We start from the raw sequence: 14,358 nt of genomic DNA, 5'->3' as shown, positions 1-14,358 counted from the left end.
AAGTTGAAATTGTAGTAAATATCCCAAAGAATTTTGATGTCTGATTTTTTTTTTAAAAACATCATGGCTGTGGTTTATAAAGGATTTTCTGTATCACAATTTATTCTTCCAAAGTGTAATTGGAAATGGATATTGTTCAGGAGGTTTTTGTTTAAATGCTAGATAGATAATCTACTAGAAAGAGCATTACCTTAGTAATCATCTGAATCAGAAGTGAACTTTACTGAGCACTTAATACTCTGTTAAGGGCTGTAATAAATACATACTACCTCACCATAACCCTGCAAGGTGGGTGACATTATTGTCTCCATTTTAGAGATGTGGGAATGGAGGCCCTGAGAGATTAAATAATTTATCCAAAATCACAGCCAGTGAGTAGAAGAGCCAGGATGTGAATTCCATCATCTGGGTCTGGAGTCTGCACTCCTTAGTAGGGGCCTTCACTGCCATCTTTGGCAAGATTCTCCATGCCTCAGATTTTTCATTATTCCTGCTGGTTATGAAATCCTTTTACTCAGTGACACTAACTTTTATATTTAAAATTCTTTCCAGTCACCTGACAGGCATAAATCCATGTGAGGAAGTTTAGGCACATACTTGTTTTGCACAATTCATTTTATTGGTAACACAGTATGCTGAGTTAATTGACCTTGTCTGTTCTTAATATAAAATAATAAATGTAAAGAATTATAAAACACACATGTACAGAACTGCTCAGTGATATGAAGCCCATAGAAGGTTAAAATTTTGTGCTGTTTGCTTATCTAAGTGAGATAAATTGCCTTTTTTTTTTTTTAAAGGAGGTACTGGAGATTGAACCCAAGACCTCATACTTGTAAAGCAAGCACATAACCACTGAGCTACACCTACTCCTTAATTGCATTTTTAAGAAACAAAATGATACAGATTGTATAGCAATTCTTGACAAAGTCATTGATTTAAAAGTATTAATACATAAAACTTTGTGACTTGAAAACATTTTAATTAAAACTTTTAATTAAACTTTTAATTTGATATTCAGTATGTACCTAGTAATAATTGAAAGCAATTCAGGTAAGTACAGAAACTTGATTTATAGTCACTGGGTAAAGGCTGCTGCTTATTAAGGCCTAATCTTTCCTACCTTGTGAATTAAGTTTTCTTTAAAGCAGTTTCATTGAGATAAATTCACATACCATATGATCCATCTGAAGTGTGTAATCAGTGGCTTTTAGTATAATCACAATGTTGTGCATTCATCACCATAAAAAATTTTAGAACAATTTCATTACTCCAAAAAGAAAATTAAAAATACACCAAAAAAAAAAAGAAAAGAAAAAAACTCCACACCCCTTAGCAGTCACTTCTCAATCCCTCTATCCTTCCCCAGTCCTACATAACCACTGATATAATTTCATCTTTATAGATTTATATTTAAATTTTTATATAAATGGAATCATGCAATATGTAGTACTTGGTGTCTGGTTTCTTTCACTTACCATAATGTGGTTTCTTTTTTTGTTTGATATTACCATCTTGTAGTATTAACATATTTTTTCAGTTTCAGAGAAAAACAATCTTCTATGTGCAATTTTACCCTATTTGTATAGCACATGTAGTTTTACTACACTATACAGTCTCATGTTACATTTTTTAGCTTTCCTTTTAGTAATATATGTTACCTTAAACTTTCCCTTTAAACCCCTTTCATACCCACATAATTGTACTGCTAGCTACGAACATGTTGGGCTTTTATCTTTTATTTATTTCCAAAGATTAACATACATCCTATTTCCCAATTCTGCACACATTAACGCTGAGCTTTCCATTCTCTAACGTTATTCTATTTTCTGGTGACCCATATTCAAGTTAGTAACTTGATGCGATTACACAATATGTTTATTTCAATAGTAGTGCTGTCATACAGTATTTGTTCTTTTATGTCTTTCTTGCTTCACTCAATGTAATGCCTTCCAGGTTCATCCATGTTGTCATATGCTTTACAGTTTCATTTCTTACAATGGCATAATATTCCATTGTGTGAATACACCACAGTTTGTTTATCCATTCATCAGTTGATGGACACCTGGGTTGTTTTAAACTTGTGGCTATCATAAATATTGCTGCTATGAACATCAGTGTACAGTTATCTGTTCGTGTCACTGCTCCCAGTTTTTCTGGGTATATACCCAGTAGTGGTATTGCTGGGTCATGTGGCAAATCTGTATTCAGTGATCTAGGATCTGCCAAACAGTCCTTCACAGTGGTTCTACCATTCGACATTTCCACCAACAGTGAGTAAGTGTGCCTATGTGTCCACATCCTCTCCAACATTTACAGTTTTCCAACTTTATAGTGACTATTCTTATAAGTGTGAAATGGTATCTCATTGTGGCTTTGATCTGCATTTCCCTAACTGCTAGTGATGCTGAACATTTTTTCATGTGTGGTTTTGTTTGTTGTTTTTTTTGTATTTCTTTTATTTGTATTTTTGTATTTTTTTTTTTGTATTTCTTTTTTGAATAAATGTCTATTCAAGTCTTTTGTACATTTTTTAATCTGGTCGTTTGTCTTTTTATTTTGGAGTTGTATGATCTATATGTATCATGGATATTAAACCCTTAATAGGTACGTGATTTCCAAATATTTTTTCCATTGAGTCGGCTTCCTTTTCACCCTTTTGACAAAGTTCTCTGAGGTGCAAAAGTATTGAATTTTGAGTTTCCATTTATCTACTTTTCTTTTGTTGCTCATGCTTTGGGTGTTAGGTCCAAGAAACCACCATCTACCACAAGATCTTTAAGATGTTTCCCTATATTTTCTTCTAGTAGTTTTATGGTCCTGGCTTTTATATTTAGGTCTTTCATCCATTTTGAGTTGATTCTTGTATAGGGAGTGAGATAGGGGTCCTCTTTCATTCTTTTAGTTGTGATATCTACTTCTCCCAGCACAATTTGTTGAAGAGATTGTTTTGTCCCATTAAAATGCTTTGGTAGCTTTGTCAAAACCCAGTTGCTCTAGGGAGGAGGGTTTATTTCTGGACTCTCAATTCTTTTCCACAGATCGATGTGTCTGTTTTGATGCCAGTACCATGCTGTTTTGACCACTGTAGCTTTGTAATATGTCTCAAGTCAAGCAGTGAAATTCCTCCCATGTTGCACTTCTTTTTTAGAATGCTTTTGGCTATCCAGGTGCACTTTTCCTTCCAAATGAATTTGGTGATTGCGTTTTCTGTTTCTGTAAAGTAGGCTGTTGGAATTTTGATTGATATTGCATTGAATCTGTAAATCAATTTGGATAGGAATGACATCGCCATGATATTTAGTCTTCCAATCCATGAACAGGGAATGCCTTTCAATTTGTTTAGGTCTTTATTGATTTCTTTTAGCATTGTTTTGTAGTTTTCTGCATATAGGTCCTGTTTGTCTTTGGCTAAATTTATTCCTAGGAATTTGAGTCTTTTTGTTGCTATTGGAAATGTAATCTTGCCTGATTTCCTCCTCAGAGTGTTCAATACTAGTGTACAGAAACATTACTTGTGTGTTGATCTTTTATCCCGCCTCTTTGCTGACCTTGTTTATTAACTCAAGTAGCTTTGTCATAAGCATTTCAGAATTTTCTAAGTATAGGATCATGTCATCTACAAATGGAGTTTTATTTCCTCTTTTTCTATTTGGGTGCCTTTTATTTATTTATTTTTGCTTGTCTAATTGCTCTAGCTAGAACTTCTAGTACAATGTTGAATAACAATGGTGAGAGTGTCTTGATCCCAATCTTAGAGGGAAAGCTTTCAACCCTTCCGTAATGAGTACGATGTTGGCTATGGGTTTTTATATCCCCTTTATCGTATTGAAGAATTTTCCTTCTATTCCTATCTTTTGACATGTTTTTTTCAGAAAAGATGCTGAATTTTGTTGAATGCCTTTTCTGCATTGAGATGATTGTGGTTTTTTCCTTTAGTTTGTTAATATGGTGTATTATGTTAATTGATTTTCTTAAGTTGAACCACTCTTGCGTACCAGGAATAAATTCCACTTGTTTGTGATGTGTAAATCTTTTGATATACTGTTGGATTCTATTTACGGGTATTTTGTTGAGAGTTTTTGCATTTATATTGATTAGAAAGATTGGTCTGTAATTTTCTTTTTCTTTTCTTTTCTTTTCTTTTTTTTATTTCTCCCCCCACCGCCCCACCCCGCCCCAGTTTTCTGTTCTCTGTGTCTATTCACTACGTCGTCTTTGTCCACTTCTGTTGTTGTCAGCCGCACAGGAATCTGTATTTCTTTTTGTTGCGTCATCTTGTTGTGTCAGCTCTCAGTGTGTGCGGTGCCATTCCTGGGCAGGCTGTACTTTCTTTCACACTGGGCAGCTCTCCTTACTGGGCACGCTCCTTGCACGTGGGGCTCCCCTACGTGGGGACACCCCTGCGTGGCACGGCATTCCTTGCGCGCATCAGCACTGAACATGGGCCAGCTGCACACGGGCCAAGGAGACCCAGGGTTTTAACTGCTGACCTCCCATGTGGTAGACGGACGCCCTAACCACTGGGCCAAGTCTGCTTCCCTAATTTTCTTTTCTCGAAGTGTCTTTATCTGGCTTTAGTATTAGGGTGATGTTGGCTTCATAAAATATATTGGGTAATTTCCCCCCCTTTTCAGTTTTTTGGAAGAGTTTAAACAGGACTGGTATTACTTCTTCTCAAAATGCTTGGTAGAACTAGCCTGTGAAGCCCCTTGGTCCAAACTTTCCTTGTTGGGAGATTTTTTTTTTCTTTAATTTTTTTAAAAAAATTTTAAACAATTTATTGAAGTATATCACTCACACAAAAACATACATAAACAATAAGTGTATAGTAATAGTTGTAAACTTACAAACTAACATACATAGCATCATACAGGACTCTCATAACTCAACCTACCACCAATACCTTGCATTGTTGTTAAACATTTTAAACTAATGGTTAAAGAACATTGTCAAAATATTACTACTAGCCAAAGTATTTTCCCTCAACCCACCCTATTATTATCTTTATATCATTTGTATATGAGCATACATAAACAGTAAGTGTATAGTAAAAGTTGTGGACTTACAAAGCAAACATGCATAACATTATATAGGGGTTTCATACTTCAGCCCTCCACCAACACCTTGAATTGTCATGAGACATTTGTTACAGATTATGAAAGAATATTGTCAATAACTTACTACTAATTATATTCCTTATCTTAAATTTGGTTATTTTCCCTCAATCCACCCTATTATTTTTAAGTATATTTTTTAATGACAGAAGTTGTAAACATACAAAGCAGTCATGCACATGTGCAGAATTCCCGAACAACATCCATCTATCAGCACACTACACTGTGGTTGAACATTGTTACAGATAAAATAGTATCATCTGATTGTTACCATGTCCATAGTGTATATTTGGCACACATTCTCTATACTGCCCCATTATGAACACAGTATATCTTTGGCCTCAATGTGAGCATATTACATTATTACTGCTAACCACAGTCCATAGGTCACTCCAGTTGTATTTTTCCCATGCTTTTCCACATTCCCACCATCCTGCAGTAGTGATATACATTTGCTCTAGCTCACAAAGGACACTCTTAGATCTGTACCATCAACCACAATTCTCATCCACCTCTTGGTTTACTGTGCTGTTCACTTCCTAGATTATTCTTTAGCATTCTGTCAGTTGGCATCTACATACCTAGACTACCATTTTCAGCCACATCCTCATTTATAAACTAGCAGTAACTCATTGTTACCATCCACTTTGAACATTCCCACATTTTGCATTAAAACTAATTAAAACTTATATGTACATTAAACATCAGTAGTCCATCTCAGTCCTCCTCTTCTTTAAGAATCCACCACCTACCACCAGGGCTTGAGGATATTTTCCTACAATTTCTTCTAGATGCTTTATGGTTCTTGCTTTTATATTTAGGTTTTTGATCCATTTTAAGTAAATTTTTGGATAAGGTGTGAGATAGGGTTCCTCTTTCCTTCTTTTGGCTATGGATAGATATCCAGTTCTTTCAGCATCATTTGTTGAATGGACTGTTCTGCCTGAGCTGTGTGGGTTTGACAGGCTAGTCAAAAAATCACTTGACCATACATGTGCGGGTCTGTTTCTGAACCATCAGTTTGGTTCCATTGGTCTATGTATCTGTCTTTATGCAAGCACCATGCTGTTTTTACCACTATAGCTAGGTAATACAGTATAAAGTCTGTAGATGAGAGTTCACTTTTCGTTTTTAAGATGTTTCTGGCTAGTCAGGACCCTTACTCTTTCAAATGAATTTGAAATCGTCTTTTCAATAAAAAAAATACTGGTGAAATTTTTATCAGGATTGCATTGAATCTCTATATCAATTTGAGTAGAATTGACATCTTTATGATATTTAGTCTTCCAGTCCATGAGCATGGAATGTTCTTTCAGTTATTTAGGCCTTTTTTGATTTCTTTTAACATTGAGTTGCAGTTTTCTGAATATAATGCTTTACATCTTTGGTTAAGTTTATTCCTTTTTGAGTTTTATCTATCATATTTTATTTTCCCCACTCTTTTGACACTTTTGGTTACTTTTATTGATATTATCTTCATTTCTAGATTCTTTTCCCAGGCCTTTCTCTCCCGTCTTTTCAGGCTCTAGCACACCCTTTAGCATTTCCTGAAAATCTGGTTTCTTGGTAAGAAATTCTCTCAGTTTCTGTTTATTTGTGAATATTCTAATCTTGTCCTCATTTTTGAAAGACGACCTTGCCGGATGTAAGATTCTTGGCTGGAAGTTTTTCTCTTGTAGTATCTTAAATATATCTTCTTGCCTCCATGGTTTCTGGTGAGAAATCAGCATTTAATCTTATTGGGTATCCTTTATATGTTATGCATTGCTTTTCTCTTGATGTTCTCAGAATTCTCCTTTGACATTTGAGATTCTGATTAGTATGTGTCTTGGAGTTGGTCTTTTTGGATTTTTTCAGATGGGAGGACGTTGTGCTTCTTGGACATGGATATCTACATCCTTCAATAGAGTTGGGAAATTTTCTACCATTATTTCTTCAAATATTTCTTCTGCCCCTTTTCTCTTCTCTTCTCCTTCTCGGATACCCATGACATGTATGTTGCACATTTTTTGCTGTCTTTAAAGTTCCCTGAGACCTTGTTCAATTTTTTCCATTCTTTTCTTCTGTTCTTTTGTATGTTCACTTTCAAAGGCCATTTCTTCAAGCTCACCAATCCTTTCTTCTGCCTCAAATCTGCTTTTACATGATTCCAGTGTTTTTTTAAAAATTTCATTTATTATGCCTTTCATTCCCATAAGATCTGCTATTTTTCTATGTATGCTTTCAAATTCTTCTTTGTGTTCATCCAGTATCTTCTTAATATCCTTGATCTCTTTAGCCATCTCATTAAATTTATTATGGAGATTTGTTTGAATATCTATGATTAGTTGTCTCAACTCCTTTGTGTCATCTGGAGGCTTATCTTGTTCCTTTAAGTGGACCATAGCTTCCTGTTTCTTGGTGTGGATTGTAATTTTTTGTTGGTGTCTTGGCATCTGGCTTATCAGAGTATTTATTCTGGGTGCAATTTTTCTCTTTAGTTTAGGGCTTCCTGCCCTTTCTCCCTTGCTGGTCATGCAGTAGGAGCTAAGGATGTAGTTGGTGCTCTAAACTGTGGAGGCTCTAGCTGCCTTCATTGCCCCAGGGACGGATGAAGCTTCTCCCAACTTTCTCCTTTGGCAGGGAAGGGACAGAGCTACAGCTGTATTTAATAATCCAAGTCATGCAGGCCTAGACTGTAGTTGCCCAGAGAGACTGATGAAGCTTCTGGCCCCTTTCTTCCCTGCCTGGGGTGGCATTGTGCTGTTGATGTGGGCAGCAATCTATGCAATGCAGGTCCAAGATGACTGCAGTTGCTCCAGTAGACTTCTGATTATTCAGTCTGTGCCAGCCAAAGGTACCTGCATTACCTGGATAGTCTGGTGTAGGGCCCGCCAGCCTCCTCCCTGTCAGAGGTGAGGCTGAAGCCTAGTCTAGGGCTGCAGGCTGATCTGGGTGAAAGGAACCAGTTCCTACCATCACTGTGTTTTTCGATCAGCCCGGCTTCCCCTCAGGCTGGGGGCAGAGTCAGAAGTCCGCTACCAGCCTTTTCCCACTTGGACAGATTCACACTCTACTTGTTCCTAGGGTTATTCCTTAGCCAGCTGAGTTTACTCATTGCTAGCCAAAATAGTGGCCAACTGTCTCTTCCTCCCCTGTTTTTTGGAAATAGATCTTCCAGTTCCAGCCACAGAATACCTCCTGGGGCAGCTTGCACTGCCAAAGTAGGACGATCACTGGCCTCTGTGGCTTGGCTGGTAATTTCCTGGAGAGGCTGGCTCAGGTCCCCCCAGCTTCTCCCTCCCAGAGGTGAGGCTGGGGCTTAGGCTAGACCTGCAATTTGATATGGATGGAAAGAAGCCAGTCTCCACCAGTACTGTGATTTTCAGTATGCCCTGCTTCCCTTTGTGTCGAGCGTGCAGGCCTCTTTCTGACTTGGACAGGCTCAAACTTCACCTGTTCTCAGGACTGTACTTTAGCCCGCTGAATTTACTCCTTAGTTGCTGAAGTTGGTGCCCTACCATCTCTTCCTCCCCTGTTTTTGGGAAGTGGAGCTTTCATTTCCAGCTGCAGAACAGCTCCTGAGGCAGCTTGTGCCTCCAGTGGAGGGTGGGCACCGGCATCCTTGGCATGGAGCCTTCTACTTATGAGTCTTCTCTGCAGATGGACAGTTTCCTCCTTCCATCCCTTCAAGAATGTTGCAGGATGCTCTTCTGATCTCCTGGAGCCCCCAAACAGGTGCTTCAGCTAGCTCCAGAGAGCTCTGGGTGTTTACTAACTGCCCTGTGGCAGGAGCTGACTCTAGGAGCTCCTTACTCCACTGCCATATTGCTGGTTGTCTTTGTTGGGAGATTTTTGAAGACTGATTCAATCTCTTTAAATGTGATTAGTGGGAAGTGGGCTTGGCCCAATGGATGGGGTGGCCACCTACCACATGGGAGGTCCGTGGTTCAAACCCCGGGCCTCCTTGACCCGTGTGGAGATGGCCCATGCTCACTGCTGATGCATGCAAGGAGTGACCTGCCAAGCAGGGTTGTCCCCTGTGTAGGGGAGCCCCACGTGCTAGGAGTGCACCCCGTAAGGAGAGCTGCCCAGTGCAAAAGAAAGTGCAGCCTGCCCAGGAATGGCGCCGCACACACAGAGAGCTGGCACAGCAAGATGATGCAACAAAAAGAAACACAGATTCCTGGTGCCACTGATAAGGATAGAAGCAGTCACAAAAGAACATGGGACAAATAGACACAGAGAGCAAACAACTGGGGTGGGAGAAAAATAAATAAAAAATAAATCTTTAAAAAATAAAATAAATAAATGTGATTAGTTTGTTGAGTTTTTTTATTTCTTGTAGAGTCAATGTCTGTTGTGCATTTCTAGGAATTTGTCTCTTTCATCTAGGTTGTCTCAGTTTTTGGCATACAAATTCTCATAATACCCTCTTATAATCCTTTTTATTCCTTTGGGGTCATTTATAACTTCCTCCCTTTCATTTCTGATTTTATTTATTTGTATCTTCTCTCTTTTTCTTTGTTAGTCTACCCAAGGGTTTTTCAATTTTATCGATCTTCTCAAAAAAACCAACTTTTGGTTTTGTTGATTTTCTCTATTGTTATTTTTGTTGTTCTCAACTTCATTTATTTCTGCCTTAGTCTTTATTATTTCTTCATTTCTGCTTGCTCTGGGAATAGTTTCCTGTTTTCCTAGTTTCTCTAATTGTTCAGTTAGATCTTTGATTTTAGCTCTTTTCTAATATAGGCATTTAGGGATATAAATTTCCCTCTCAGCACTGCCTTCACTGTATTCCATTTAAGTTTTGATAAATTGTGTTCTCCTTTTCATTTGTCTCAATGTGTTTACTCATTTCACTTAACAATTTCTTCCTTAACACACTGATTATTTAGGAGTGTGTTGTTCAGCCTGCACACATTTGTGATTTTACCTGTTTCCCATCTATTATTGATTTCTAGTTTCATTCCATTATGATCTGAGAAGGTGTTTTGTATAATTTCAGTCTTTTTATATTTATTGAGACCTGCCTTGTGACCTAGCATATGGTCTATCCTGGAGAAAGATCTGTGAGCCCTTGAGAAGAATATATATACCCTGCTAAGTTTGGGTGCAGTTATGTGTATATATGTCTGTTAGGTCTAACTATTTTATCATATTGTTCAGGCTCTCTGTTTTCTTGATCTTCTGTCTAGTTGTTCTATCTAATGATGTGAGTGATGTATTGAAGTCTCCCTTCAGTTTGGTCTGACTTTGTGTCATGTATTTTGGGGCACCTTGATTAGGTGCATAGATATTTATGATTCTTATATCTTCCTGGTAGATTGTCCCTTTTATTAATATATAATATCCTTCTGTATCTCTTTAACTTTTTGCATTTAAAGACCTTTTCTCCCAATATTAATGTAGCTATTCATGCTTTTTTTTGTTACCGTTTGTGTGGATTATCTTTTTCCAACTTTTCACTTTCAGCCAGTTTGTATCCCTGGGAATAAATTGAGTCTTTTGTAGGCAGCACATTTTATCAGCCTATATCCTTTAAAGAAAATTTTTAAAGTGATTTTTTTGCTTTGTTGATTTTTCTCTATTTTATTTTCTCTTTTCTTTTTTTTCAGTGTTTACAGCTTTTATTCCTATTATTTCTTTTTTTGAGGTACTCGGGGCCGGGGACTGAACCTGGGAACTCATATGTGGGAAGCCACCACATTGGCTTCCCTGAGTTGGTCTTTTCATTTGTTTTGCTTGTTGTTTGTTTTTGTTTTTTCAGGAGGCACCAGGAACCAAACCTGGACCTCCCATGTGGAAGGCAGGTACTCAGCTACTTAAGCCACATCTGCTCCCCATAGCCTGTATCTTTTTTTTTTTTAAGATTTATTCATTTATTTTTCCCCTCCATGTCCCCTTCCCTCTCCCCCCGCCCAGCTGTTTTTGCTGTCTGTGCCCATTTGCCGTGTGACTTTCTGTAGATATTTCTTTTTGCCTTCTCTTTTTCACTTTTTCTCTTCTAGGATTCACTGAGATTTGATCTGCTGTGCCACCTCAGTTCCTGGTTTTTACTGAGCTTCACCTTGAGTCTCCCCTTCATCTCTCTTATGTTGTGTCATCATCTTGATGTGTGACTCACTTGTGTGGGCACTGGCTCGCAGTTTTTCATCAGGAGGCCCCAGGGATTGAACCTGGGTCCTCCTATATGGTAGGCGGAAGCCCTATCACTTGAGCCACATCTGCTTCCCCCTATATCTTTTGATTGGGGAGTTTAATCCATTCATATATAGTGATATTACTGAAAATGCATTGTTTACTTCCACCATTTTATTTTTTGTTTTTCGTATGTCATATCTTATTGTCATCTTTTTACTCTTTTGGTCATCATTTCTGCTATTCTTGTCTTCTGTATTCTCCTCCAAGCCTCTCTCCCCTGTCTTTTTCTTTCAGGCTCTAAGGCTCCCTTTATATTTCCTGCAAAGGTGGATTCTTTTTTGCAAACTTTCTTATTTTCTGTTTGTTTGTGAATGTTTTAAACTCACCTTCATATCTGAAGGACAGTTTTGCCAGATAGAGAATCCTCAGCTGGCATGTTTCTCTTTCAATAACTTAATTGTATCATACCCTTCTCTTCTTGCCTCCATGGTTTCTGCTGAGAAATCTGCACAAAGTCTTACAGGGTGTCCCTTGTTTGTTATGACTTGCTTCTTCCTTGCTGCTCTTAGAATTTTCTCTTTATCTTTGATATTTGACATTCTGAGTAGCATGTGTTTATTTGCATTTCTTATCATTAGGGTATGCAGCACTTCTTGGCCATGTAAGTTCATTTCTTTCATGAAAGTTGGGAAATTTTCAGCCATTATTTCCTCAAATACTTTTTCTGTCCCTTTTCGCTTTCCTTCTTTTTCTGGAACTCCCATGACACATAAGATGTTGCATTTCATGCTATTCAGCTCTCTGCGCCCCTGCTCAATTTTTTCCATTCTTTTCTCTCTAGATATTCTGTATATTAAACCCTTATTGGATATGTGTTTTACAAATAGTCTCTCCCACTAAGTAGGTTGTCTTTTTACTTTTGTGAAAATGTCCTTTGGTGCACAAAAGTTTTTAATTTTGAGAAAGTCCCATTTACTTATTTTTTATTTTGCTGCTTTTGCTTTGGGTGTAAAGTCCAAGAAATAATTTCCCAACACAAGATCCTGAAAATGCTTCCCTACATTTTTTCTATGAATTTTATGTTCCTGTTTCTTTTATTTAGGTCTTTGACCCTTTTTTAGTTAATTTTTGTGTATGGTATGAGATAGGGGCCTTCTTTCATTGTTTGTGTGTGTGTGTGTGTGTGTGCGCATGTGTGTCTGCCTTCACCCGTGGGATTTTTAAAAAATCAACTTTATTGATACATATTAAAAATATAATAAAACATAAATCCATCCAACATATACAATTAGTCATATTCGGTATAATAAAGCATAAATCTATCCAACATGTACAATCAGTGATATTTAGTATAATCACAAAGCTGTGCATTCATCACCCCAATCATATTTAGAGCATTTTCATTATTCCAGTAATACTACTACTACTACTAAAAAAACAAAAACCAACCAAACAAAACTCATCACCTCTCAATCTCTCTGTGCTTCCTCTGCTGTTCATAGCTGCTGTTCTGTTTCCTTCTCTCTAGTTTATTTGTATTTGTACTTTGTAAAAGCAGTCTTATGTATGTAATGTTACCCATATCTGAATTTTACATGAGGTTTCCCTCTGTTACACAATCCCATATTACAGTTTTTAGCTTTCTTTCTAGTAATATAAATACCCTTCAATCACTGTCATACCCATATGATAGCACTGCTAATCACAAACAGCGTGATTGCTCTTACCATTTCAGTTCTCTTTCATTCCTTTGTAAAGGGATATCCAGTTTTCCCAGCACCATTTGCTGAAGAGACTATTCTTTCCCAGTTGAGTGAACTCTGCAGCCTTGTCAAAAACCAATTGGGTGTAGATGTGAAGATTTATTTCTGAGATCTTTATTTGATTCCATTGGTCAGTATACCCCTTGCCAATGCCAGACTGTTGACCACTGTAGCTTTTGTAATTAGCCTAAGTCAGGAAATATGAATCTTCCAAACTCTTCTTTCTCAAGATGTTTTTTGGCTCTTTGGGGCTCCTATCCCTTCCAAATAAATTTGGTAAATGGCTTTTCCATTTCTGCAAAGAAGACTGTTAGAATTTTAATTGGGATTGTATTGAATGTGTAAATCATTTTGGCTAGAATTGATAACATATTTAGTCTTCTGATGCATGAACACAGAATGTCCTATTTAGGTCTTCTTTGATTTTTTTTAGCAATGCGTTATAGTTTCCTGTGTACAAGTGCTTTATATCCTTAGTTAAACTTATTCCTAGGTATTTGATTCTTTTAGTTGCATTGTAAATGGAAGTTTGTTCTTGATTTCTTCCTCACATTGCTCATATTAATGTATAGAATCACTACTGATTTTGGTATGTTGATCTTGTATTCTGCCACTTTGCTGAACTTGTTTATTAGCTCTAGTCACTTGGTGTAGATTTTTTTTGAGACTGCAAATAGTGAAAGTTTTACTTTTTCCTTTCCAATATGGATGCCTTTTATTTATTTTTCTTGCCTAACTACTCTGGATAGAACTTTCAGTTCATTGTTTAATAACAGTGGGAAAATTGCGCATCTTTGTCTTATTCCAGATCTTCCAGATCTTCATGGGAAAGTTTTCAGTCTTTCACCCTGAGTATAATGTTAGCTGAAGGTTTTTTTTTAAAGATTTATTTATTTATCCCCCTTTCGCCCCCATTGTCTGCTCTCTGTGCCCATTTGTTGTGTGCTCTTCTTTGTCTGCTTGTCTTCTCTTTAGGTACATTGGAAACTTATCCTGGGACCTTCCGTAGTTGGAGAGAGGTGCTCAGTCTCTTGTGCCACCTCAACTCCCTGATCTCCTGCATCTGTTATTGTCTCTCCTCTGTCTCTTTTTGGGTCATCTTGTTGTACCAGCTCTCCATTCAGGCCAGCACACCATGTGGACCAGCGTGTCTGCAGGGGCCAGAACTCCTCTCAGGCCAGCTTGCCACACATGCCAGCATTCTTTGTGGCCAGCTCTCCGCTCAGGCCTGCTCGCCATGTGGGCCAGCTTGCCTTCACTAGGAGGCCCCAGGAATCGAACCCTCGACCTCCCATATGGTAGGTGGGAACCCAATTGCTTGAGCCACATCTGCTTCCCTGAAGATTTTTTATATA

At 37.7% G+C, this 14,358-nt stretch overlaps 1 protein-coding gene across 4 annotated transcripts in view; it reads left to right on the top strand.

Moving 5' to 3' along the window:
- Nucleotides 1–14,358, top strand: part of WDR11 (WD repeat domain 11) — a 107,292-nt gene that overhangs the window by 31,398 nt on the left and 61,536 nt on the right. The gene's annotated exons all lie outside the window — the stretch shown is intronic.

Source organism: Dasypus novemcinctus, chromosome 6 (assembly GCF_030445035.2).
Source record: "Dasypus novemcinctus isolate mDasNov1 chromosome 6, mDasNov1.1.hap2, whole genome shotgun sequence".
Taxonomy (NCBI): domain Eukaryota; kingdom Metazoa; phylum Chordata; class Mammalia; order Cingulata; family Dasypodidae; genus Dasypus; species Dasypus novemcinctus.
This window is presented reverse-complemented; position numbering and strand designations above follow the sequence as displayed.